This window comes from Mus musculus, chromosome 4 (genome assembly GCF_000001635.26).
Source record: "Mus musculus strain C57BL/6J chromosome 4, GRCm38.p6 C57BL/6J".
NCBI classification, from domain to species: Eukaryota; Metazoa; Chordata; class Mammalia; order Rodentia; family Muridae; genus Mus; species Mus musculus.
In genome coordinates, this window is record NC_000070.6 from 7190711 (window position 1) to 7215586 (window position 24876).

At 38.7% G+C, this 24876-nt stretch overlaps 1 long non-coding RNA gene across 3 annotated transcripts; it reads left to right on the forward strand.

The window, feature by feature from the left end:
- The first annotated feature begins 1473 nt into the window (after positions 1-1473).
- Positions 1474-24876, forward strand: Gm33646. 3 transcript variants are annotated; one of them, XR_390371.1, is made up of 6 exons: positions 1474-1768; positions 6768-6814; positions 12709-12813; positions 13778-13951; positions 23297-23443; positions 24650-24876. It is a non-coding gene; the product is annotated as a predicted gene, 33646 (long non-coding RNA). The 3 variants fall into 3 exon arrangements; XR_390373.1 differs by having other exon boundaries at positions 13781-13951; XR_390372.1 differs by lacking the exons at positions 1474-1768; positions 6768-6814 and adding an exon at positions 12438-12530.

A 24876-nucleotide genomic window follows, 5' to 3' on the forward strand; every position in this document is an offset into this window, starting at 1 on the left:
TGGGCTAATAAATCCAACAAAGAACACATTGAAAAAATACATTTCATTATAGACATATCACATGTACCAGGAGTGTGCCAGGGTATGTTTTTCCCTCTTGCAAACACCTGGTAATGAAATTTATTGACATTTAAACCTAATAAGTGCTAATTGAGTAATTATCGATCAGAGGAAATGTGTTCTTAAAAGTCACATTATCAATGGACACAGAGGCAAAAATAGAACAGACTGTGTTTTCAGCTTACTTTATAGCATTACCTTAGAATTGTAAAGAGTTTATCTTATCACACTACACATGGCTGAATTTATAAAAGATAAAATCACAAACGAGTAATACACAGTTACTTGTTACATATTCTTCCCATTACAACTGACAGGTTCATTAATCATACAGTGTATTTTGCTATTAGAAACCATAAAGGAGATCAAATCTCTTGTAATTTTTCTTCTTCTCTTTCGTTTGATAAGTGTGTTGTTTCAGTGTGCAGATAAAATATAGTGTCAGTCAGCAATGGTCTCAGGAGGTTTTCATTTTTCCAGTAAGAAATGTCCTTGCCGATTTGCAATGTAAAACACCCATAGCCCATGCATCATTTCCTTAGGCTTTGGCCATCAGATCAAGGGAAATGTCTGTGTGTGCCTGCACTGGAGCGGTCACCCAGAAGTAAGAGCTGGGGAGAAATGGTGGTTTTCAGGAGAGCCATATTGCTTACTGAGCATTGAAGGCATTAGTGCTGAACACCTCTATTCATAACGAAACACTGATTTATAATTAAGGCTCATGTAAATTACACAGAGAGCTGACAGATTTCATAAGCTGTTCTGGGAGAGGCAGCAAATTTTACAGTTTGACACAGATTGCCCATGTGACACTTGAGAGCATAAATGAAATATAAGACTATTTGCCAATAAATAAGGGCGACTATGATATCCTCTTTTCACAGAGCATGATGAAAAATAATGTTGCAAAAGGCGATAGTTGTAGCTAGAAAACAAAGGTGCTTTTTATTTCCACATCTAGGAAAAAAATTGAAATGAGATGTCATCAAGCCAACAATAAAAACAGATGAACACATTTTAATTTTTTAATTAGTGAAGATAAAGGAAATGTGCCTTTCTGAAATTGTGCCTGTCAATTCAGAAAGGGGAGATGACAACCATGAAAATCCTTCTGTATCTCTCAGTGTTTTCATTTTTTATTTTAAAAAATCATAGCTTATAAATAAAATTCTTAGGATTTCTAAGTTTTGGTGATTTGTGTGACACTGATGGACTGTAATTTATACAAGCGCTACTTTGGGGTCTGTTTTTTTGGTGTTTCTTGCCAACCTAAGTATTCTAAATATAAACTGAAGAAATTCAGTCTGGCACAAAGCAGCTGATGAAATATTCTGGGCTTGTGTTCTGCTGTTTTCCCATAAGCCCTTCTACGAGAAGCAGGGAATGTAAAGAGATCTTGATTAGAGAGTAAGAGCTTATGTAGTCAGTAGCATGAGACTCAATTCAGAGTCGCCATTGAGTGTCCTTTCTGTTCCATCCTGAGGGCTTAGCTCTGAAAGGGACAAGAGTTGCCTGTCCTCATTTCTTGGCTAACAGCTCCTCTCCATGATACAAGTCTGTCTCAAATTGGAGATGTTTTATCAAGTCTGCCCAGGAGGATTTCTTCAGAGGGAAGATTGGTAAAACTATTTACTTGGCCTTTACCCATAAGTCATCGAAGGCCCCATTTCCACAGCATGCTGAAGCCATCATCTCAAGAAGCTTAGAGGTATAAGTTTTCAGTCTTTTGCTCCACCCAAGGTTATTATTTTTCCTTCTGGTTACACACATAGTTATCTCAGTCTACACCTTTTTATATAACTATTATAATTTATATGTGAGGATAGTTTCTGATTTGTATGTGTGTGTGTTGCTTGTTTGTTGGCTTACAAAAAAACTTGAACATAGGAAATTCACTTAAAATGCCAGGTCAGGGCTCCCTGTGTTTAGAGATGCTCAGAGAATATCATTATTGTAGTATCACCAGAAGTGGTCACATAAACCAGGAAGGAATTCTAACTGTTAAGCCTGGCTGCATTCTCCCACACTTGCTTCCCTGTAGGTGCTGGGGTTTGAACCAGTGTCTTCTAGAGGAACAGCCAGTGCTCATAACCACTGAGCCATTGTTGTTCTCAATGTGCTGGAACTTCAACTCAAAGATATGAGATATTTTCTCTGGTAACTAAGGCAGAGGATCTCAATTTCTCAACAGCTCCTTAGGATGAGTTAGTGAATGGAGTTTTAGAGAAGCGTTCTGCTGCTGTTGCTTTTACTAAGAGTGTACTGGGAATTTACTGCTATAGCATTTGTATCTCTTTTAGAATCCCAGGCTTTTAGACCCAGACAAGCAAGGTACCACACAAACCTAAGTTAGGATCATTTTACAGTATTTCCAAGCCTCAGAGGCCAGGTCCCAGCCTATCTAACACAGACATCCCTATCCATCCTGGAGCACACCAAGGGAGCCTGAGTGCATTTGACCCCTTCAGTCTGGCTGGCTAGGCCAGTCAGCAGTACTTTAGGATCACAGGTGACGAGGTTATAGGCATGAAGCTGATTGGTTTGTTGGCTGCTTTCACATAGATGGGTCATAGGAAGGGTCTTTACTCCAAAGTGGCCTTGAGCTACTTGTAGCTTATAGATTGACGGGGAATGCAATGACCCAGACACTTGGCAATACAGATGTGAGCAGAGGGTGATAGGTCTTCCTTTGTAGCTGTCCACCTACCTACTCTCAAGACATTCTGGACCATTTCCAAGAGGCCTTCAGCTCTGTTTGCTGGCTGCTATGTCACTAAGGGATACAGCAATGGTGAGGACACCCATGCAGATCTGTAGCTGCAAAGAAGGCTTAATGCTTTCAATGTTCTCTCCACCAGGTTTTCAGTACTGCCAACAGACATAACATTCTAAGAATTCAGCAAGTACTACACAAGGCAATCAATGTAAGATGTGGAGAGACGTCATGCTGTTCTTAATTATCAGATCAGAAGAGGAGAGTTTTGTATGAGCAGGAAATAGATATCCGTGTCTTTTTTTGCCAGGTAGAATTGCATCTGTGGTCAGGCCCAAGAGGCATATAGCCAAAGTTCATGAGCAGCAGTGCAACACTGCACAAATGGGACCAGGGAACTGCAATAAGTATCAAGAGTAACACTGCTTAACACAAGTACATTTCAAAGCCCTAGCATTGACACTTTTTTTTTCTGGAAAGTGAGATTAGAAATCATCTAGACATATAAAAGTGTACCTTACATGAATTCATACGTCTTACAATATCTATCTTTAAAACTGTACTTTTCAATAGGGAAAGGTCTCCATGAACAGGCAAGACATAGGGCCCCATTCACTGTAGGGAGACCTTGCTTTAGGTACATGTATCTGGGTTCTGAGGTGGGTGTTACTAAAAGATAACCAATGGTGTGATTATGTTGGACTTTTCTTTTCATTGACAAGATTGAAATTGATAGAGAAGATTATCACACTTAATTTTCATTAGCAAAGCTATGCCTGAAGTTAATTGAGTCTATGATTAGATAGTTTCCTTTAAAGCATAAATGTTTATTATTCTATCGTTTTGTATCCTCTCCACTGTATTAAATAACTTAATAAGGAGAAATCCTAAACATATACCCAGTACTTACATAAATGCTTTTGGACGAAATAGTGTGCTATATGTGTACAGACAAAGAGAAGAAAGTCAAGGGTGTTTATTTTAATGTCTATTTTTTTCATTTCACCATGGTGATGAGAAGGGCCCCTTCTCCCTTAATGTAAATACATCTATCATTAATCTATGTATCATCTATCTATCTATCTATCTATCTATCTATCTATCTATCTATCTATCCATCTAGTCTTTAGATACAAAAAAAGCAAAAAGAGTTGGTTTGGCTTCAGATTCAACAAAATTTTGTCACTCAAAATATCACATTTCAAGGAGACAGGATCTAGGAATCTTCTATATTTTGGGCATCACTGTGGAGGTTGTAAGTGGATGTAGAGCGATCTGTCAATACTGAGTAGAGTCAGCTCTGGGATTCTGTTTTGGATTCTGAGTGATAGGAGGTTTCTTTTTCACTCTGCTCTAAGTTCCTACTCCTTTTCTGCCAGATTCCCAGGGGTGGGGGCATTGGTTCCATGTTTACCCATTGTGTCTCTCCACACAATGTGTTCTGTCACAGCTATATTTGTGTCATTTGTCATGTTTTAAATAATCTTTAAACTAGATGTTTTCTATTTCCCCATTAACTTCTATGTCATCTTCCTGGGTTGCATTCCACTATATTGAATGTTACAAACTGAATTACCAAGCCCAAGTGGATTTATTTTCTCTTAGTCAGGCTAAATATCTATAATTTACTATACTGTTGGCATCATCTTCAATTCTCATAATGCCTTCTTCCATTGTTATCAGGCCTTAACTCTCCATGACTTTTGACTATGGACATTCACATATATTTGCTTATTCTTGAGAGCCTGGTTAAACACTACCTTTGTTACACTTCCCAACAACACCCTTTTGGAATATGCCATACTTGCTTGGGTATGGAACATCTTTCGGTAGAGTCTTCCATCTCTGGTTTCCAAAATCATATTGTTTGTAACAAACAGATCTGGGAAGTCTCAGCACAGGTGACCATGTGACTCTGTTTGTTTTTCTCTATTTATTATTACCTTTTCCCTGCATGATACCCTGAGTGTTATGAGTCAAATATAAGCTTAGGTTTTTAGTATAATAAAGAGTATACTCTCTATCGAGTCTAATCTTATTTTCTCAAATCCCAATACTCAGGGGTAGAGGCAGGATGATAAGAAATTTAAGGCCATCCTTAGCTACAGATAAAATTGGATGCTAGCCTATGCTACCAAATACTTTCGTGAGGGAGAGTAAAACATGGGAAGATGGTGAACAGTGCTTATGGTGTAGTGCCTTGTAAAACTGCCAACCTCTTTCTACTGATTGCAGGAAAAGGCAGTCACATGTGCAATTACTTACTTGTCTTATTTGTTTAGAGTAGACTAGAGGTGTCTGCCATCAATCATTACCTTTGGTTCCTACTTTGTTCTTTTCAGCCTTATGCAATATGCAGCTTTGATCACACCATGTTTTATCTCTAACTTGGTCACAGCAGAGAGTCTCCCTTACCAATCAGATCTCCCCCACCCCCTTCTGGCTCATCTCAACTTATTTGGGTCTATTACTGTATTCTTACCTTTAACAGTATCTGTGTTTTTGTAACAGTTTATATTCTCTCTAATGCATTAAATAACTTCATAAGAACCAATGCCTTCTGATATACAATGTGGTTCTCTTGTTTCACTGCTTCTCTGGATGGGAATTGTTTGTTTTTGTTGTTTTTGTGTTCTTTTAGCAAGGGCTCACAATGTTGTCCATGCTTGCCTGGAAGTCTAAATCTGCTTACCTCTTCCCTTGGCCTTCTGAGTGCTGGAATGAAAGGTATAGATCACTAAATCTGGGAGGTGGGCTGTGCTATGTGACTATGCTCTAACACTTCATTTCTGTCTACCTTCCACTACGGAATGAATTCCACTATCAAATGACTGTGCATCATGCTTTAGGTCCACCACATGTTCTAGTGCCCAGGCTCTAGCTCGCTCTTGAATCTCACCTCTCAGAATTATTCATAATTTCTCAATACTTCAGTCCTGACACTTGATTCTATAGTGCTCTTCTCTTACAGACAGATCTCAATATACTTTCTTTTGTCGAGAGCAGTCTATTCTCTCCTGTTTTTCTATACACAAAGCTGTATATTTTTTAAGATTAGGAATGCAGCACACGGCCTTGTACAAGCTAAGTAAGTGGTCTATCACTGAGTTCCATCTCTAATCTAGGCAAACATTTGTACCATTTGTACTGCAAGCTTTCCTTCAGTACATCGAATTTTATGGGCACATTGTTAAAATTTCTGGTGGTTTCATAATTCTCTATGTCATCCACATGTTTACACAGTAACTTCTATCACTATGAAACTTGGCTGCTGGTCTCATTGGGATCAGTATGTGCATGTACACAGAGCTTATCTTTCCTAATAGCAGTAACCCAATATTTACTGAACATATCACATGTCAGAAATTGTTTATCTATGGCATAAGCATTCACTCATTTAATTCTCGTGAGCATCGAATGAGTTCACATCCACCCACAGAGAAGGCTAGTACTCAAATGAGAAAGTCCAATTTCAGACTTGGACCTCTTCAAATTGTGGCTTCATTAGCTCTTTTGTGGCTGCCTGTGGAAGGGCTCATGCTGACACCCACAGGACTCAGTTTTCTTGTGATGACAACATGAATACAAGCTGTCCCCTTCTTAGCCTGGATGGTCCAGTCCTACTTGGTAAACCAGGTACTCCAATTTGATTGGTCACTGTAGTCTTCAGTACTGAGTGTGGCAGGAGAGTTATCATGAACAAGACATGGAGCTGCTTCCAATGTTGCTGGTCAGAATCCTATAAGTCAAAACTCCACTGTAATCTGCCATGGCCAACCATCCATATTAATACTAACATGTGACATGTTAGTATTTTGTAGTAAAGTTGGCCTAAGGCCAAAAGGAATTTGGGGAGATGAGGGAATGGTATGCTGACAGTGTCTTGTATGCAGTGCTGGATTGATTCTAGGGTGTTTCATGCATGCTAGGCATCCTGTCTACAGCTGATCACTGGGAACCACATTTTAACATTTTTTTTTTTTTTACCATATAGGTCCAGCACCTTGCCTAGACTGATCTGAAACTCCCTATGTAACCCAGGTAGGCATTGAGTTGTGAGCTTTCTGCCTCAGTCTCCCAAGGTTCTGGCATAACAGGCTACCATAATCAGGCCTCCAGTTTGTTAATAATTGAGTAGACTAGATTGATTTTGATTCTAGAGTTAAAGAGGAAATAAAGAGTCTACATGACCCCACGGGATCTGAAGCATTTTCTGCGGCTCCACACAGAGAACATTGTGTGCCGTAAACTTGTCTTGCTGGGTTCTTCCTTCTCTGAACATTTTTAGCTTGTATCACAAAAACTAACTGCAGTGTGTGTGTGTGTGTGTGTGTGTGTGTGTGTGTGTGTGTCTCCATGGCCATTTTTAAGTTTGAAAGTTTTTTTCATATATTTTGCTTTTGACTTTGTGCAGCCTCCAAAGCTCCACACGGTTGAGAGGAGAATGATGCATCCTTTAGTTTTTGCCCCTTCCTAACATGCCTAGTTCTTAATGTACGCGTTGTTCGAAGAGGCAAGTGTACTTGGAGTATATCCCTGATGCTCATGGAAGTGAGTTAAGTTAAATTCGTTGTGTTAGTTTCTCCCTGAATCATGAATTCTGTCTTAGCTTGTGATGGTGACTACAGGGAAGCACTAGTACTAGATGTCATAAACTACCTAACACATTTGCTCAGAGATCTCAAAGTTAAAATTTGCTGACAGGGTGGGTTTCTAACAAGGCCTCCGCCTAACTTGCAATAGCCATCTTCCTATAGGCCATGAGTAAAAGTCCATGCCTGATATCATGAATACGCTTTCTTTATCAGCATAGCACAAATAAAGGAGGACCCGTGTAAACCTCATGTGATGCTAATTTACTCTGTACAAGTCTCTAAATATAGTCAGTGAAGTGAGGGCTTCAAAATTGGAATACGAGGGAGGATAATTCAGTTACAACAAATGTTAAAGGATAATTCTTTTGAATGTTCCATAGGTAGACTGTGATATATTGGGGTAGAAATATAGGGGTATGTAAGCACACTGCACAAGTCTTACTGTCAGATTTAGCAATTTAATCTGACATTAAGTTCCACACACTCATTATTTCTTATGCTGAGTAGGGTGTGCCTACGTAACTAAATGTAGTGTTTTTTTTTTCTCATTTTGTATCTTTAGGTTGTAAGGACACCTAAAGGTTGTGTCTCTCCTGACAAATAATGTAAAAAAGTGAGACTAGTTTTAACACCTTAAAGGAGGACCAAAGATTTACAATGCTAGTGTTTTTCACACACTTTCAAGTGCATTGAACTTTCTTTGCAGTGTGGTGTAGAAATCAGATGCAGACACAACAGGAAGGAAAGCAGCATACAGCTGTTGCCAAGCAGTCTGTCTCTCCTAGGGCCTCACTTTAATAGAAGAACAATCTGAAGCTTTTAATGATCACCATTGAATGAACCCCCACTGACCTCTGTGGAAGGTCTCAGGGCCATGTGTCCTTTGTCTAAAGGAATGCATCCATGTAAAGGGTAGTCTTGGTCTCTGAGTGTTATGGAAAATTTGGAAGTTATATAATTTTATCGAGGATAATTACTTAAGATTTGAGGTAGAGACAAAAACAGAATTATTTTTAAACTTAAAAGTGAAAAAAAAAATTGGCCTAACCTAAAGAACATATGGAGGAGCACATTGGAAACTGCATGTTGCTAAAAAATCATCAAATCCTTCTCGAGTCTCCATATTTTCCCACCACGGTGAAGCTGATTCTAGCCTCAAATATGTAAGTCTCACCACAAAGGTAGCTGAGGATATGACTGTTCAACCCATATCAGAGCAGGAATAGCTTACTGTAGCCAACTTGACTTCCTGTGTTCTAGATCTTTTTGTGAAGACAGTCATAGCTGACAAGGAGAGAGAGAGAGAGAGAGAGAGAGAGAGAGAGAGAGAGAGAGAGAGAGAGAGAGAGAGAGAGAGAGAACATGTGTACACTCATGCATATGTAAACCCTATGCTATGTTATGTGGCTGCAACTGCCAGGATATTGGCAAATGTTGTTGTCTTCACCTGCAAAGACCAGACACCTTTCCACCATGCTGTGTCCATAAAGTCAGACCTATTTCTTAATCTTATACCTATTGCAGCTCATACAGCACACAGTGGGGCTTTTGATTCTAGAATTCTCCTGTTCTTGACACAGCAACGTGACTATTTCCCTCGATTTTCTCCTTTTAATTTAAAGGAAAGCCCCAAACTTGAATTTGTGTTTCTACAAATCATACATACCTGTCTTATTAAATGACATTTTGAAATTTTTCTAGTGCTTTTAAAAAGAAAAGGAAAGAAAAATAGCCTGAGCCAGTCAATTCTTTCATTCAGTGAGGCAAAGCTATAAGCAGTAAGACTCCTTATGTTAAAAATAATTAACACTTGATATTAAAATATTAAAATAATTAACACTTGATATTCAAATTGCAACAGGAAGGGGCACTTTAAAGGGGAATATGTGTTCCAAGGGGGAACAGGACAATGACAGACTGAAATAGCTCTTTGGACATAGACATTATAATGTCTAAAGGATATTAACTGTGACATCAGTCAACTACAATAAATGACTAATTTTGTTATGGCCTTTGAAAATAACCCTTCTATCCCTAGTGATTACACAATAGCTGTGGAGCTTTGACCTGACCTCTGTCAACTGCAGAGGAGTTCTCTTGTTTCTTTCAAGTATGTCTGCTGATAGCTAAAGCTTTGACCTTATTTCTGATGATCTTCCATAAATTATTCTTAGCTCTTCCTTGAAGTACCTATGTTGAAGTATTTTTGCGGCAAATTCACGAACAAACCATTCCTCATAGAGATTAAATCTTATGTGGCCCCTAAAATAAGGACCACAGACAGGCACGTTATGTACTTCTGGCTGACTCATAGGTGTCCTAGTTAAGAGTATCTACCACAAGTGAAAAGAACATTTCATATTTTATTTAAATGACGACCAGGGACCAAATATTGGCTCTGCTATAAATATATCTAACCAAATACTGTTAATGTGTTTGGGGGGGTTAATCTCCCCCCTAACAAATCTATCCCAGTGGACTGCAAGGCATTCTCTTTATAAATCATCTGCCTATAAACTTCTATGAGCTTCACTGAGAAAAGAAACATATACAGTAGAAAAAGCAACCCTAAACAGTTGAGAAAACCCACAAGTACTGAAGCCATGAGTGACTGGCTACACAAGGTATTTCATCCTAAACTACTAATTCATCCACTGACTAATTTATCCTAAACTACTGAACACACAAAATGAAAAGAATGAATGTAGAAGCCGAGTAAGCAAAAACACGTAGCAAGTTTGTTTAAAATCTCTGTTTAGTTTGATTTTTAAGAAGTATACCTCTGTATAGCTTTTGAAACAGAAAAATGTTTTAAAAAGCAAGATAAGAGTTTCCTTTGTTTGTTTGTTTATTTTTTACCAACTAGTATCTTGCTCAGGGTAGCCTCAGATAGTTTCTACTTTCTACATTCCAAGTGCTTGGATTACAGGTATACTCACTCTACCATACTCAATTTAGAGATGAGGATGCTTTTGATCTGTTAGGGTGTCAGTGTACACCACTCAGAGCTCCTCATCTATCAGAGTCTGTATCAGCACTCCTGACCAACATGGTACCAACTACACCAGTCCACCAAATGCTAACTCATTCTACTCCGTTTCATGGACACTAACAATTTAGGCCAGTTAATAAAGAATTAAATTTATTCAACCCCAGTGATATTTTTATAGCCAGATGTTTTATTCTCGTCTATTTTTGTGATTATAAAAATGAGCTATTCAACATATCAGAAGCAGTTTATTATTGGTAGATTTGGTACAGTGGGTGTGAATGCTTCTTATCCTGAGAAATGCAGATGCGCTTGTAAGCAATGAGTAGAAAACAATTGATTGTGGATTGTGGTTCACCTGTGGCTCATGCTCTCTCACCCTGTGGTACATCTGAGTTAATTCATTAACTGAAAAAGAATTGTTGCAGTTCCGTGATAGTAACTGGAGCTATAGTTACAGGCACTACAAGTTTCCATGTTTCAGATTAGAAGAGAAATTGGCTATTTGTACCAGTTTCCATTCTTGTACAATTGTTGTAACGAGAATGGATTCATGTTGTGCCTTTTTCTGGTTCTTTGCCACTTTTTTGTCCTAAGAACAAGATATGGGAATCTCAATGGCCAGTGTTATCTATGAAAGACTGTAAACTATTCTGCTTTAACCTTTTATAGACTCATTTTGATTGACTGGCTATTCTAGCTTTCTCCTAAGTTCTCAATGCAGTTAAAAGAAGAGAGAGAAACAGCTACCCAATCAGGTGGCAGGACATTAGAAAGGTCAAAGGCACAGGCCAGGCCTTGTTGCTGGCATTCACAGCATGGATGAAACATTTTTTTTTTTTTAAAGAAAAAAAAAAACTTATTCTTGTGACAAAGATTGCAATAAGAATAGAAGGTGTCAGATCAAGTATCTATTCATGGGCTGATGATTGTAATGGGAATGAAAAATAGTGCCCACTTTAGGCTTTCTTTTCATAATCACGCTGAAGTCCCCCCATGGGGTGCTGCTGGAGAGCCAAAGTGAAACCTGAGACGGGGAGAAGAGTCAAAAGGAATGGTGGGAAATGATGTATGGGGAATCAACATTTAAGTGACCACCCAAGGGCTCTGCTTGTCTCAATTACAGAAAGGTGGGTGGCTTTTACTGAAGGTCTGCTGAAATCGATCTGCAGATTAACCACCACATGGAGTTAAACAGGACGTGTTATTTTTGTACCTACATTGCCTCAAAATATCAAACTGTGACTCTCCCTTTATTATGTAGATCACAAAATTCATTTCTGAATACCTGTTAAGTTGGAAGTAGGTCATTCAAAACTACAACACACAGAGATTTAATTGTTTTCTCCTGTGACCACAAATGAAAAAAAAATCTAATTTTTTAAAGATTTCTTCTAGCATAAGACCCTAAGCTGAGACATTTAATATGCTTAAATATTGTCAAATACAGCTTATTTGAGTATTTTATTTAAAAAAAAAAACAAATTGCAAGAAGTTAAATTAAGCCTCTCAACTTTAACATGAATTTGAAAAAAATTCAGTGCATGGCACATAAAAGTCATTATTTCAATAAAGATGCAACTGATAAATTAAGTAATATTTCAAGGCTGCTCTGCATCTATTGGAATAATGCAGCAATAATAATAATAATAAAGTTGTCCCCACGAACTATATCTTGATAATACCCTCAAGTATTATTTTTCTTTTTTGATTTTTTGAGACAGGGTTTCTCTGTATAGCCCTGGCTGTCCTGGAACTCACTTTGTAGACCAAGCTGGCCTTGAACTCAGAAATCCACCCTCAAGTATTTCATGTATACTTAATATTTTTAACTACAGCATTGCCCTGGGATTCTCTGATGCTAGCCCTGCTCAAAGATTCTTTGCCATAGAAATATGAAGTTTACAAAAACAGAAAGAAAAAAAAAAGAATTATACACATATATAGTTATATAGTTGTATTTATACTTATACTTATATATTATATATAAATACTTGTATTTATGGGTTTAAAAAATCACATATATATTCTAATATGAATAATGACTTCTTGGTCTGACATTTTGCAGTCTTGTAGCTTTGTCAACAGCATGTTCCTGCTCTGAAAGGCAAGCAAGAGTGTTTGTGACCTTTCAACATTTAAAGACTAGGATTCAAGAGAAAGAATTTGAAAGGTACCTTTCTACTAGGGAACAGCACAATTTTTACTTACAACCTACAACCATGCCATTACTTTTCTCCAGAGAACTTGGGGAACACCTTTCTCTGCCTCATTTGGGGAAAAAGTTTTAATTCTCCTGGCTGCACAAACAGAAGGTTTTATTCTTTGTTTCATTTTTTTCCCCTCCTGAGTCTCCTGTAGCCTACCTACCCTCTAGCCTGGAACTCGCTATTCTCCTGGGACTGACTGGGAACCTCTGCTTTCCACATCCTAGGTATTGGCTTATGACACTTCAGGTACGTTGCCACCAAACATGGCTAAGAAGAAAGTTCTATATGTAGGAGTTAGAGCTTGACCTCTCTAGAGAAAGGACCTCATCTTATTCCACCCCAGCACTGACTGAAAGCTTGGAGTACTAGACATTTTCTATAACTGGCTGTGTTACACCTATGTTAGCAGCCTCCAAAGGCTCACACAAATCACACATTCAAACGAGAAGCTTTCCAGAGAGAGCTGCCAGAAAGCTGAATGCCAATAAAATGCTTTTGTTGGTCATTTCAGAGTGGTCACAGGGAAACTCCAATGGGAAACAGTGGTGGGCAGAGGCTACCACACTGAGAGAAAACATTCATGGTGACTTTTGGCATTCAGTTGGGATTTCAGACTTTTGGAAGGCTTTTCTCCACAGTGGTTTTCTGTTCCTATTAGGATGACCCCAGCACTCTACAAAATATCCTTAGAGCTCAGATGGCCAGCCTATTAAAATGCAAGCACTCCTACCCACCACGCAAACCACCTGGACCATCTTAAGAGCCCAGACAAAGCTCCTCAACTACAAGAAAGAAAATCCATTTGTGTTTGGAATAGTGTATCCTGGCTGTCATTCATGTACTAGGGTCTGAGCTGCAAATGGGTTTCAAAGGAGAACAAAGTCACCCTGCTTGAAGATGCCAGGGTATGAGGGGCTGTGCATAGAGAAGCTAGGGATGCCAAAAAGTGATATTTGCTATGTAGGGCAGCAAACACAGTCAAGGTGTCTTATCAGGGTTGCTTTACTTCATTCAGAAAACTTTGGGGGGGGAGGGCTACTTTAATTTGGAAAGCTAGGCCAACACAATTTTTTTAAAAGAGACTTTTTGTTGTTGTTTATTGTAGCATTGAGCTTATACTAGAAGCACCTGAAACTCTCCTCAGAATGAACAAGCCCCTGAACTGAAGCCTGACCTAAGATTTGGTTAGCGACTGTACTTTCTTCTCCAGCAGGCCGCCTCTCTACCGTCAGGTCAAGCTGGAGTGGCTCAGTTAGAGGGAAATGAACTTCACCTTCAGTCAGCATCAGACTTCTTTCTGGTCTACAAGAGGGAAATGTGGTTCCTGTCTGAGCCATATTAACTCTTCAAGAGAACAATTGCATTCTGCGTCTGTGTTCTAAAGGTATGCATGGTTCAACTTCATCACATAAAAGTCACACATTGAGCACTTGGCTGTGCAGGGGGATGTATTGTTTGGGTGGCCCTTGCCTATGCAGAACCGGATATGCTCAAATGCTTGGTGGACAGAGAAACTATTTGAAAGAAACTTCCTTATGATTGGAATTTCCTGGCGAATTGAATGTCCGAAAGGATTCCATTCCTCAAAAGCCAGAATGAAGACTTGTTTGAAATTATGTCTGTGTGTCCGCATGTTTGTGTGCACATATGCACATGAGTGAGTGTGTACTTGCACTTAGAGGACCGATCTTTTTGTTTTACTGTTGGGTTTTTTTTTTTTTTTTTTTTTTTTTTGAGACAAGGCTTCTTTAGTCTTTGTTGTCCTGGGACTCACTTTGTAGACCAGGCTTGCTTTGAACACAGAGATCAGCCTACCTTGGCCTCTTAGTGCTGCGATTAAAGACATGTGCCACCACTGCCTGGCTGAGGCCAGATCTTAATGTCAAATGTCTTTCTCAGTCACTCTTCACTTTGTATTTTGAGACGTGTCCTCTCACGGAAATTAGATCTTACTGATTCAGGTCAGCTAGTTAGCCAATCAGTCTTAGGGATTCCATGTTTTCACTACCAAGTGCCAGGAATATCGATGCATACGGTTGCACCAGACTTCACCCTTCTTTCCTGGTGTATCTAACTCAGGTCCTCGTGCTTGTATGTCAAGGACTGACTGACTGAGCCAGCTCTGAGCCTCTGGTGTGAATATTGAGAAAATATTCTTTTTTTTTTTTTCTACAAGGCCATGTCTAAATTTTGCCTAACAGTGTAAATATTCAAGTTGAACTTTGTTTTCCCACAATGTCGTAGATTATTTTCAAAATAAAATGTCAAAGAATGTATTTTGTTGCACAGTATAGATTAATTTTTTATACATGAAGAACCTCCCTGTGTAGCTCAGGTTGGCCTCAAACTGACAATAATCCTTTCTCAGCCTCCAGAGTTCTGGAACTACTATCATCTATCACTGTGCCAGGGCAGGTTTTTGATTGATCTATCTATCTATCTATCTATCTATCTATCTATCTATCTATCTATCTATTTGGGATCATTCTTTTTCTATAAAAATATAAAAACATTTTTTTGTTCACTAAACCATATATCAGTGAATATTGATTAAAAAAATTTGTAGATGTTTACTCATGAAGAACACAGTCAGCATACCCATGGGCAAGAAGCCATGCTTCACTGGGGGAAAGGCACTATGGAGGAAGGCTTGAGAAATTTGCAACTGGTCACCAATTAATCGGCCAGGTATTTCCCTTCAAATAGAGCAATATTAATTTTTAGTCCTTCTTAGCAAAGAAAACAGATATACTTTCAAGTCCTCCTTCTTTTCTTCAACTTAAAGAACTGACTTAGTTTCGCAACAAGGTAGTGGGAGGTGATCTACTCCATATTTCAGCCTTGATTTATGTGAAAGAAAAATAAGCAATAATCAAACATGTGTGACATGATTAGTGGTCACTTGCTGCAGATTCTGCTCATGTTCACATGCCAGGTAATGGAGAATTATCTGTTCTTCTAGAATACATATCTTAAACCCTGATAGTTCTTATGGCTACAAGCTTCTTTCTATAACACTTAAAAACTTTCCTTGCCATGTCCAATTCTTCCATGTGTGCTGCTTTCTAAAAGTCATCAAATAAAATGAATTTCACATGGAGACTTCATATATGTTTGTGTTATAAATCCAACGCTTAATGTTTCTTCTGCTGTTTCTCCCCTGTTCAGGCAGAGAGATGTTTCCATCTCTCTTCAGATGCTATCTGGACAGCCATTCCCTATCTGTGCTTGGGCTAAATATAAAATTTAAATGTAAATGCCATATAAGTAACAAAGAGAATAATGAAGATCATTCATCCACAACATGTGTGCACTTCATCTGATAGCTCAGTGATTGTTCACGGACTTCTCATGCTTTAAGCCCTGAGTGTTTTGCTATCAGAACTCCTAATGAACCAGCAGTCCTCCTGTTTGTGCTGTCATGAGCAAAGAAGAGGAAATAACTAGATTGGCAATATTGCCAATAGTTTTGCATGACAGCTAAAGGAACTATTTGCGAACTTTACCTGGCTATGGATGTCACCTAGTATGATTGCTTGTGAACAAAAGAGACATTCAGAAGTCCAGAGGAAATATGTGCTCTGTGGTGTGTGCTGAGACAGGCCTAGGCCCCCCTAGCCTGCATCCAGCCGGGGACAGAAAATTCTAGAAGCTCTATAAAAGGACACAAGGGTAGAGCCAAGGCAAACTGATAAAGCAAACTGAATGAATTAACAGGCTGCTTTTTATAAGCGTTTCTTCTAATTTCATTGGAGTATGCTCTATCCAGCTACAGATTTGAATGGTAAAAGGTATTGTGATGTTTCTTTAATGTAAGAGTGTATGTAGAATTTTTCTGCTGTCTTCTAGAGGTAGAAGCACTGAGTAACAGAAAAAGATGTGGTCAACCTAGGAGTACAGGAAACCACAGAAGGAACTAGTTCTTTATCTTGCTCTCTGGTGATTCTTCCTCTTCTATCAGTGGGGGACTGATGGGCCTGTCAGAAGTGGGGGAGGAATTTAGATGATGGAGGGATGAAGGTAGCCTCAATGTTCTGTGCATTTGGAATCAATCTTGAAGGAAGGAAGATTTGAAGAGGTATGGATTTAGACTCCCACTGTTATCAGTGGGAGGCAGAGAAAAACTGCCCACTTGCATGCAAGTCAGCAAATATCTGAGGGTTAAAGATGCTGGGACTCTGATCTATTGACCAGTAAGGTCCCAGCGCTTCTTATAATAATTGTGTTAAGGTACCACAGTATCCAAATAAAGTTAATAACTACTGCATGGCACTTGTGGGCTTGGCATATGCATACACTTGGTTGACTCTTTTAACTCCAGGCTTGTTTCTTAACCAGCTAGGCAACTTTAGTCAGTTGCCCTTTGTCATAGTTAGAATCTGAAATGACTCCAAAGGGTCAGCTTGCACTGTAGCTGAAGGGGCCGTTGGAATTGGTGAGGCCCAGTGTAAACTGTTGAGTCTTTGGAGGTTGTCCATAAGGCGGTACTGCATTTTCAACTCCTTCCTCTCTCATTCCTTTTGCTGCTGGGCCCACATGGAGCTCTTCTGTCTGGGTTCCCACCATGATGGAAAACCCACAGCAGTGCACCCAGGACAGCATGGCATGAAACCTGTGTTACCCTGAGCCAAAATGCATCTTTCTTCTTTAAAGTTGCATGTCTTAGTCATTTTACATCAAAGAGGAAGCTAATGTGCCCCTTAGGCATAATACCCTTTAATATAGGACCAGATTAACACTGGGATTATATATGTGAATGTATATATGTGTGTCCTCATATAGAATTAGAAAAAGATTGGAATAATTTTCATCTTATTATTTTGGTAACATGGATCAGATCTAGGGGCTCAAGCATACGCAAGATAAGCAAATGCTCTACACTTGATATGTACCTGCAGATACCCTAATAGTATTATGAAGAACCAGCTTCATCCGGTTATTTCAAGTAATATATAAAACTGGACGTGTGTGTTAGCAGTCCTGGTTATCTCTTTGGGAGTTCCCTTACAGTGCTATAGATCTTCAAAATTACAGCACTGTTTATATATTGTGATTAACACGTGTCATTATTATTAAAAGTATATTATTAAAAGTTGCAATGTGGGCAGCACAATGTATCAACAAGCTGGCTGGGTGTGACTGAAGCCTGGAAGCTGTTAAGCAAAATTCCATGTGTCTGAAGTGGTCTTCTGTTGCCAAAGAATAGTCCAGAGCACCAAATCTGATCTTGGACCAAGGGGAAAGGGTTAACACTGCAAGAGGCTACTATACACTAAATGTCTCTCGTGTGTCAACAATTATTTCACTTACTCTCAGCAAAAGGTTATGAAGCCAATTACTGTTGTTCCGTTTCAAGAGATAGCTATGGCTTAAGGGCTTGTATACACTGAGGAGGATATGGGGGAACTGGAGTGAGGGGAACAGGGATTAGTGTTTTATTGTATACACACACACACATACACACACACATATAGATAGAGATAGGTGTATATATATATATATATATATATATATATATATTCCTCAAAAATAATATATTTCATTGTGAACACATATTTCATATATGAACATCACAAAGATTTTATATATTATATATAATTCAATGTATATATTGATCACTAACACACATATTTATATATTATATTTTATATATTTATAATTATGTATTTATTATATATTATATTTATATTGCATTATAGAAAGATTGAAATTTCACAGAATTAGTAGAATCCTAATATGCTGCAGGGTACAAAAGGAATTGGACTTAGTAGCTGGCCATCAACTAATAAACCTACCCTACTAGAGTAGCAGTATCATACTGTAGTTATAGGATATCACAACATACTATATAGCATATACTGACTCTGTGTTTAGAAAAGCTTGAGTTAGACTTGCACCAGGTTCAAGATTTGGACAGTTTCTTTTTTAGACTATGAAACTCTCCTTCTCTTATATAAATACAGATCATGCTGTATACTTTATATAAATATATATATACTTTCTATAAATACAGATCATGCTGTATACTTTAGATGGAAAAAGATTGGGAAGAATGGAATATGTGCAGAATTTACAGGGAGACTAAGTTGCTTCTTTATTGTCTGTATATTGTAGGAATTGTCTGATAAAGATGTGTTTGTGAGGTTGTAGCAAAGTGACATTGAGCATTGTCATGCCTAGATGCTCATGGGAGCTCTGACTTGTAAACACTCCTTTTAGGAGGCAGGTCTGTTCCTTAAAACTTCCAATGACCTGTCCCCCATCAGAATCTTCATATGGGCTATTAAATTATAATGCAGAAGAATCAGGGCTCCTTCCCACTGAAGTTTGAAAATCGTTTGTGAAATGATATTTATATTTATTTCCATATATATTTGTGAAGGTCAAAAGACAATTTTGAGAACTCATCTAGTAATTTGATTTAATTAAGATTTTACATGTCTTATAATTTATATAGAAACACTTTGGTTACATTTTTCATCATCCTTAAAGTGAAATATTAGCCAGGAACTTCCAGTCTGCTTTGTTACCTAACTCTGTTTTCCATGCCCTAAGTCTTTGGTAACTAAAAGGATTAATGTGTTGATTTATTTGACATTTTACATGCATGCAACAAATATTTAAAAATAAAATTCAGTGATGAGAGAAGAATTCAGGAAAGTGGTATATGCATAGAATCCTAGTGCTCTTGGGAGGCCAAGGCAGGAGGATCTTAAGTACCAGGCCAGTTAAGGGTACATACTAAGAGTCTGTCTAAAACAGATGGAGAACAGGAGTATGGTTCACTAGATAACAGCCCTTGCTTATCCTGTGACCTTGAGTTCAGTTCCTCGAACCCACATCAAGTTAAAGCCAGATGAGTTCTCAAAATTGTCTTTTGACCTTCACAAATATACATGACATGAACAATAAGACATATACCTTAATACTAATAAATATTAAAATAAATATTAACATTATTAAATAATACTAATAAATATTAAATAATGCTAATACATATTAAAATAAATATAACAACAATAATAATAATAGTAATGATAATATGAAAAAGGAAGAAGGAAGTAATCTGGTCAGTTTCAGTGACTTCCTGAAACCTCAGTTGTTTATTTCCTGAATTTAAGGAACTTCTTCCCAGGATGGGGTGTTTCACGTCCTTTAGAACATCCTGTTGTTTCACCTCCTTTCTATTCTATGTCTTAAGAAGCTTCCCTCCAAGATGGAAGAAAGAAAGAAGTTTCTCAGAAGAAACTGCCACTCAACAGCAAAAGTATCTATTTTATGATAGACTTAATGTGATTTTTTTTCTGGGAGATCCACTGCAGGTACAGCTGTGGGAAACTGGAGATACACCCCACCTCCAGTTATGTTCTTTTCTCATTGATTGTTCAGGGCTTCTCCTCACTGCTGTTTGAAAATTTACCACTGTATGCTGCATCTGCTGAGTTATGCCTTCCAGGGAAGGACCCACAGCTAGCACTATTCTTCCCGGACTCCTAAACCAAACATCTTCCTAGCAACAGTTCTCTGCATGTCATTAACACAAACTATGGAGACAGTCATACCAGAATGCTCTCCAGAAGAGTGGAGGGTAGGTACAGAAATTAAAGTCAGGTCCCTGATTTCTTACTGTCTTGTTGCCTGCTCAATAATCTCTATCCAGTTTGACTTCTCCATTATATTTCCTTTTGTTTGTCTGTGAAATAGTTACTAGATTGGGTTAATTGATTTAGGAAGAACCTCCCCAAATATCAGTTGCTCTATTCCATGGGCTCTGGTCCCAGGCTGAATTAAAAGGAGAATGGGATCTGAGTACCAATATTCATCACTCTCTGCTTCCAAAATGTGCAGTGTGGTCAAATGACTCCCACTCCTGATACTAGTTCTGCCCACCATGATGGGTGGCCTTCAAACTGTGATCCCAAGCAAGCTCTCCCTTGCTTAAGTTGTTTTTGTCCAACTGTTTTATCACAGCAATGTGGAAAGTAACATGCATTTTGATATCACTTAAAAACTAAAAAAAAACAAAAACAAAAAAAAACTTTATTTGAAAGTATTCTAGCTATTCTAGCCTACACCATTTTGCCAAGAGAAATGAAAGTCTATATCCATGCAGTAGCTTGAAATTGAAAGTTCAGAAGAACTTTGCTTTTAGACCCCTAAACTGCAAGTGAATCTCATCTCCAATCCAATCTATCCAACTCACAGTCCCATTCCTGATACCAAAGAAAAGCACTTGGACCATTTGTGCATATAGGTTTGGATTGTTGAGCACTGTGGGAAATCAAGAGGGATGGCAAAGACAGGAGGAAAAGAACAAGTTTACCAAGCCCTGGTGTGGAGGATTCTCTTTAATAAACATGGGCTGGCATCTGGATGGTGCTCATCTATCACCTCACTTTCTTTCCAAGGAGGCTTACCTGATGCCCTCTTTCACAGTGTTTGTTCCTAACCTTTAACACCAGGCTCACAGAGATTAAGCTAATATATTCCCACACTTGGCTTGAGTTGGCTGACTCAACCATTGAGCACATTTTAACTAGATACACTTGCTACCAATTAGTTTGTAAATACAAATGGTTATATAGTTTCTTTTTGTCTAAATGGACAATATAGCTGTTTTTTGCATTATAAAGGCAATAACTATTATTAAAATTGAGGAAACAAAACCTGTATTCTTAGTTACATTTCCAATTGCTGTGACCAAGCACCCAATCTTAAAGTACTCTGCAATACTCTTAAGAAGCTTGGGAAATAACTAGAGAGCCTGCAAAGTGTTCTGTTATTAGGATTTACTATAAAATTAGCTATCGTTGTTACTATATGATAAATTTGCCCTAGCTGTTCAGTCTTATGAGACAAATCCAAGGAAAACTTTGCTGACCTTCAGACTCCTATGTGATAATGAGTTTAAATATGTACCTAGAAGCAGAATTTCTTAGTCAAACAGCACATTTCTCTACAACAGGCTGCTGAGACCCAGTCACTAAGAGCTCCACCCACCACCTCAGAGTTGCTGACATAGCTCTGCGGAGCTGCCCCTGTGTCTGTCTCACACTTCTGAATGTGAATCCAGTCAACAGACAAGAGCAGGAGGTTACCAGGCAACAGTTTCCATTTTCTCATCTTAAAGTCTCCATTCTTTTAGCTGTTTATATCTCTCCATTCGAACAATAATTGCAATACCCAGTGTCTTCTATTCTGTCTACCAAGATCTACAAGATCTATCACGGTTAGTAACTATTAGGACAGACAAAGGCCAAGTCACACAGGAAGACGGTAGTACTAGGAACCCAGTTTAGGACTATGCATCTGTGTTTCAATTTTCCCACCAGCTTCATTTTCCTGGCCAGGGATCCAATCCAAACCCCACATCACATTTACCTACTTAATTATATTTTATCTAATCTGCAAGTACAAATTAATACCCAGTTTTTCACTACGCTACTGTGTGTGCTAATTTGTTTATTTATTGCATTGGGTTGAACCCAGAGCAGAGTGTATGTTGAAGACATTTACTACCACTGATCTCAGCACTAGTTCCCTTCAATGGCTCTCAACAATAATTGCCCTGGTGTTTCTCAGAAGGATTTCTACAGCAGTTTGAGAACTATTTCCTCGACATTTCAAGCAAGACATGTAGTTTTAGCTGGAATAGGACAGAGGGAACAGTGGCCCCTTTTCTAAGCATCTTATCAAACGTCATGTACCACCAATATGACTTGCTAATGGTAATGTCAACTTGGATAATTTGTTTAAGGTGGTGGCAGCCAGTATTTTCTATTGGAAACTTTCTAACTGATACATCTTTCTTGGGGAGACTTTTTTTCATTCTGCGTGTAGTGTATGTTGATTACACATTTATTACTTTCTCACAGGCTATGTCAATAATCTAAATAACTGACTGACATACTTACTGGGGGGAAGCACATTTACCAACATGTTCACCTGGCCACAAAGGTTTTATGAGACTGAAGCGCTACCTACTGCGCTAACGAGGCTCCTTCACAAAGGTTTTAGAATCAACTGTTCAGACCAGTTCATGATCTTTTCCTTCAAGTGTGATCTGCCTATGACTTCTTACAGAAATATTTTGTGGGTAGCTGACTTTCTGCTTTTATATTTATATCCATCTTAATTCTCACTAGGGCTGTACCTAATGCCACAGCACACTCTTCTGCTTGAAGAAGAGTTTTCCAAAAATTAGCTTTTCCCAAGCATCAGTTCCACACATTTCCATCAAGAATTGATGTTAGCAAAGGACAGGGGCTTTCTACGTTCTGTTACTTAAGGCTAATGCTTCTGAGGGGTATGTCAGTCTTGGGTTTACTTCTACATAGTGCCTTGCACGTGAAAGCCTCTCAAATCAGCCTTTCTTTATTGACTTAGAGGATAAACGTTTGGGGGATTCTTGTGTGGTGAGAAAGACAGTCTCTCTGCTCCATTGACTATAGCAGACACCCTTGGGTTGGCTGCCATTCCCTCCTTCTCTTTAGTGAGCTTCAGGTTAGTGTTGGATGTATGGTGCTGCAGGAGGGGAAACGATGCATGTGCTTCTGGTAAAGCTTTTGTTTGCCTCAAGGCATTGGAGGCATAGCTGTTTACATTTTTTTCCCCAATTTCTTGTCTGGATAAACAGGTAGTGTCTGGGTTGCAACAGCTTCTTTTATATAAGACAACATAAGATAAGAAAGCAATGATATTTATTGCTCTTCACATCTTTAAATTTCAGAAATGAACCAAGGAACCATCCATCCATCTGCTTCGGAACGTGTTCCACACTGGTTTAAGCCATGTGGCTAGATGTTCTTCTACTAGACTAATAAAAACATTCCTGGCTTATGTTTCAATGGACCGGAGAAGCAGAACTTGCACTTCGGTAAGTCCTGAAGACCTTTAGTTACAAGGAGATTTGGTCTCGAAAAGAAGTCAGAATTCTCAGGCGTGATGGTATTCTGGATATGCTCTGCTGCTAGCTATGGTATTAGCAAAACAAAAGATGTTCTTTTCTAAGCTGTGCTCAATAAAGAAGGTGATGGACAGTTAGCAGAGAGGACACACATCAGCGTTAGACTTTTTAGATGTAGAAACAGGAAACCTGGTTCATCTCATAACAGAGAAATGCGAGCTTAGTCCACACAATGCAGTGCTACATAGGAACACACTATGGTGAACGGAAAACTGTGGAAGCCACTGGGGTGCCCTGAACCCAGGGGAGAACAGCAAAGTGGAAGGCTGAGGCAGACCACAGAATTCACTTCCCTTGGGTCCCAGCTGAACAGCCGGCCAGTTCTCATGCACACCAAAGCTCAGCTTTCTCATTGTAGGGTAATGTGTGATTATTGACTTTATTATGGCATATTCCCCAAGAAAAATGGGATTGGCTATTCAAGTGAGCAATAGTGAGTAGTAAACAACATTTGTTAATACCAAATTGTAGTTTGAACTGAGGGCAATTGTCATACTCCACAAATGCAGAAGAGAACTCTCATTACTTTCTTACAGATTTGTTGACAGTGCTGAGAAATACTAAAACAAGTACTCTACCAATGCTGAAAAGCAGTCTCCTTTCCCTTTATATATTGAGACAGTGTCACATTAAGTTTCCTGGGCTGGCAGTGAACTCTCCATAGCCCAGGCTAATAAGAGCTGCAGATCTTCCTCCTGTCTTGACCTCTGGGGTAGCTGGGATTGTGGCTCTGCATCACTAGGCCCTTGTTCTAAGTGAATGCAGGTGGAACAGATGGGCAATGTTTAATGTGGAACAAGGCATCCAGTTGAAGGCTTCCTGTGTGCTTGGGGTTATGAACATTGTCCCCCTGGCTTATTTCTTGCAGCCTGTGGTTGAAAGGTTAGCTCACATAGTCTTAGCACTTTCAGACTCTGAGTCTACAAGCCCATGGTGGTTGGTTGATGTCCCACAACAGTCTCTTCATCTGTGTTAATTGGGGAACTATTTGGGCTATTTTGGGTTCCAGCACATTCACCAGCAGTGGTGACTACTCAAAGCCAAAGTCATTTAGCCAACAGTACTAAAAATACCTTTGGTTTCAGCCAGTCAATTTTCTTCTATTTTCACAATTAGTGGCTCTGCCTGGAAACTGCCTGCCAGCATGCAAATCTCCTCCTGGTGCTGATGGAAATCTGAGAATGTGCTAAGCTGTGGAAGGCTTAAGAGCAACATTATTCATTCACTATTTGAAATATTTAAACAAATGGAAATCAAAAAAAGAGATGAAATCTCATTATAAGAAATGAATGGCTGCTTTCTGCGCTCTCTACAGTACAGTCTCGATACCATTTACATAGCAT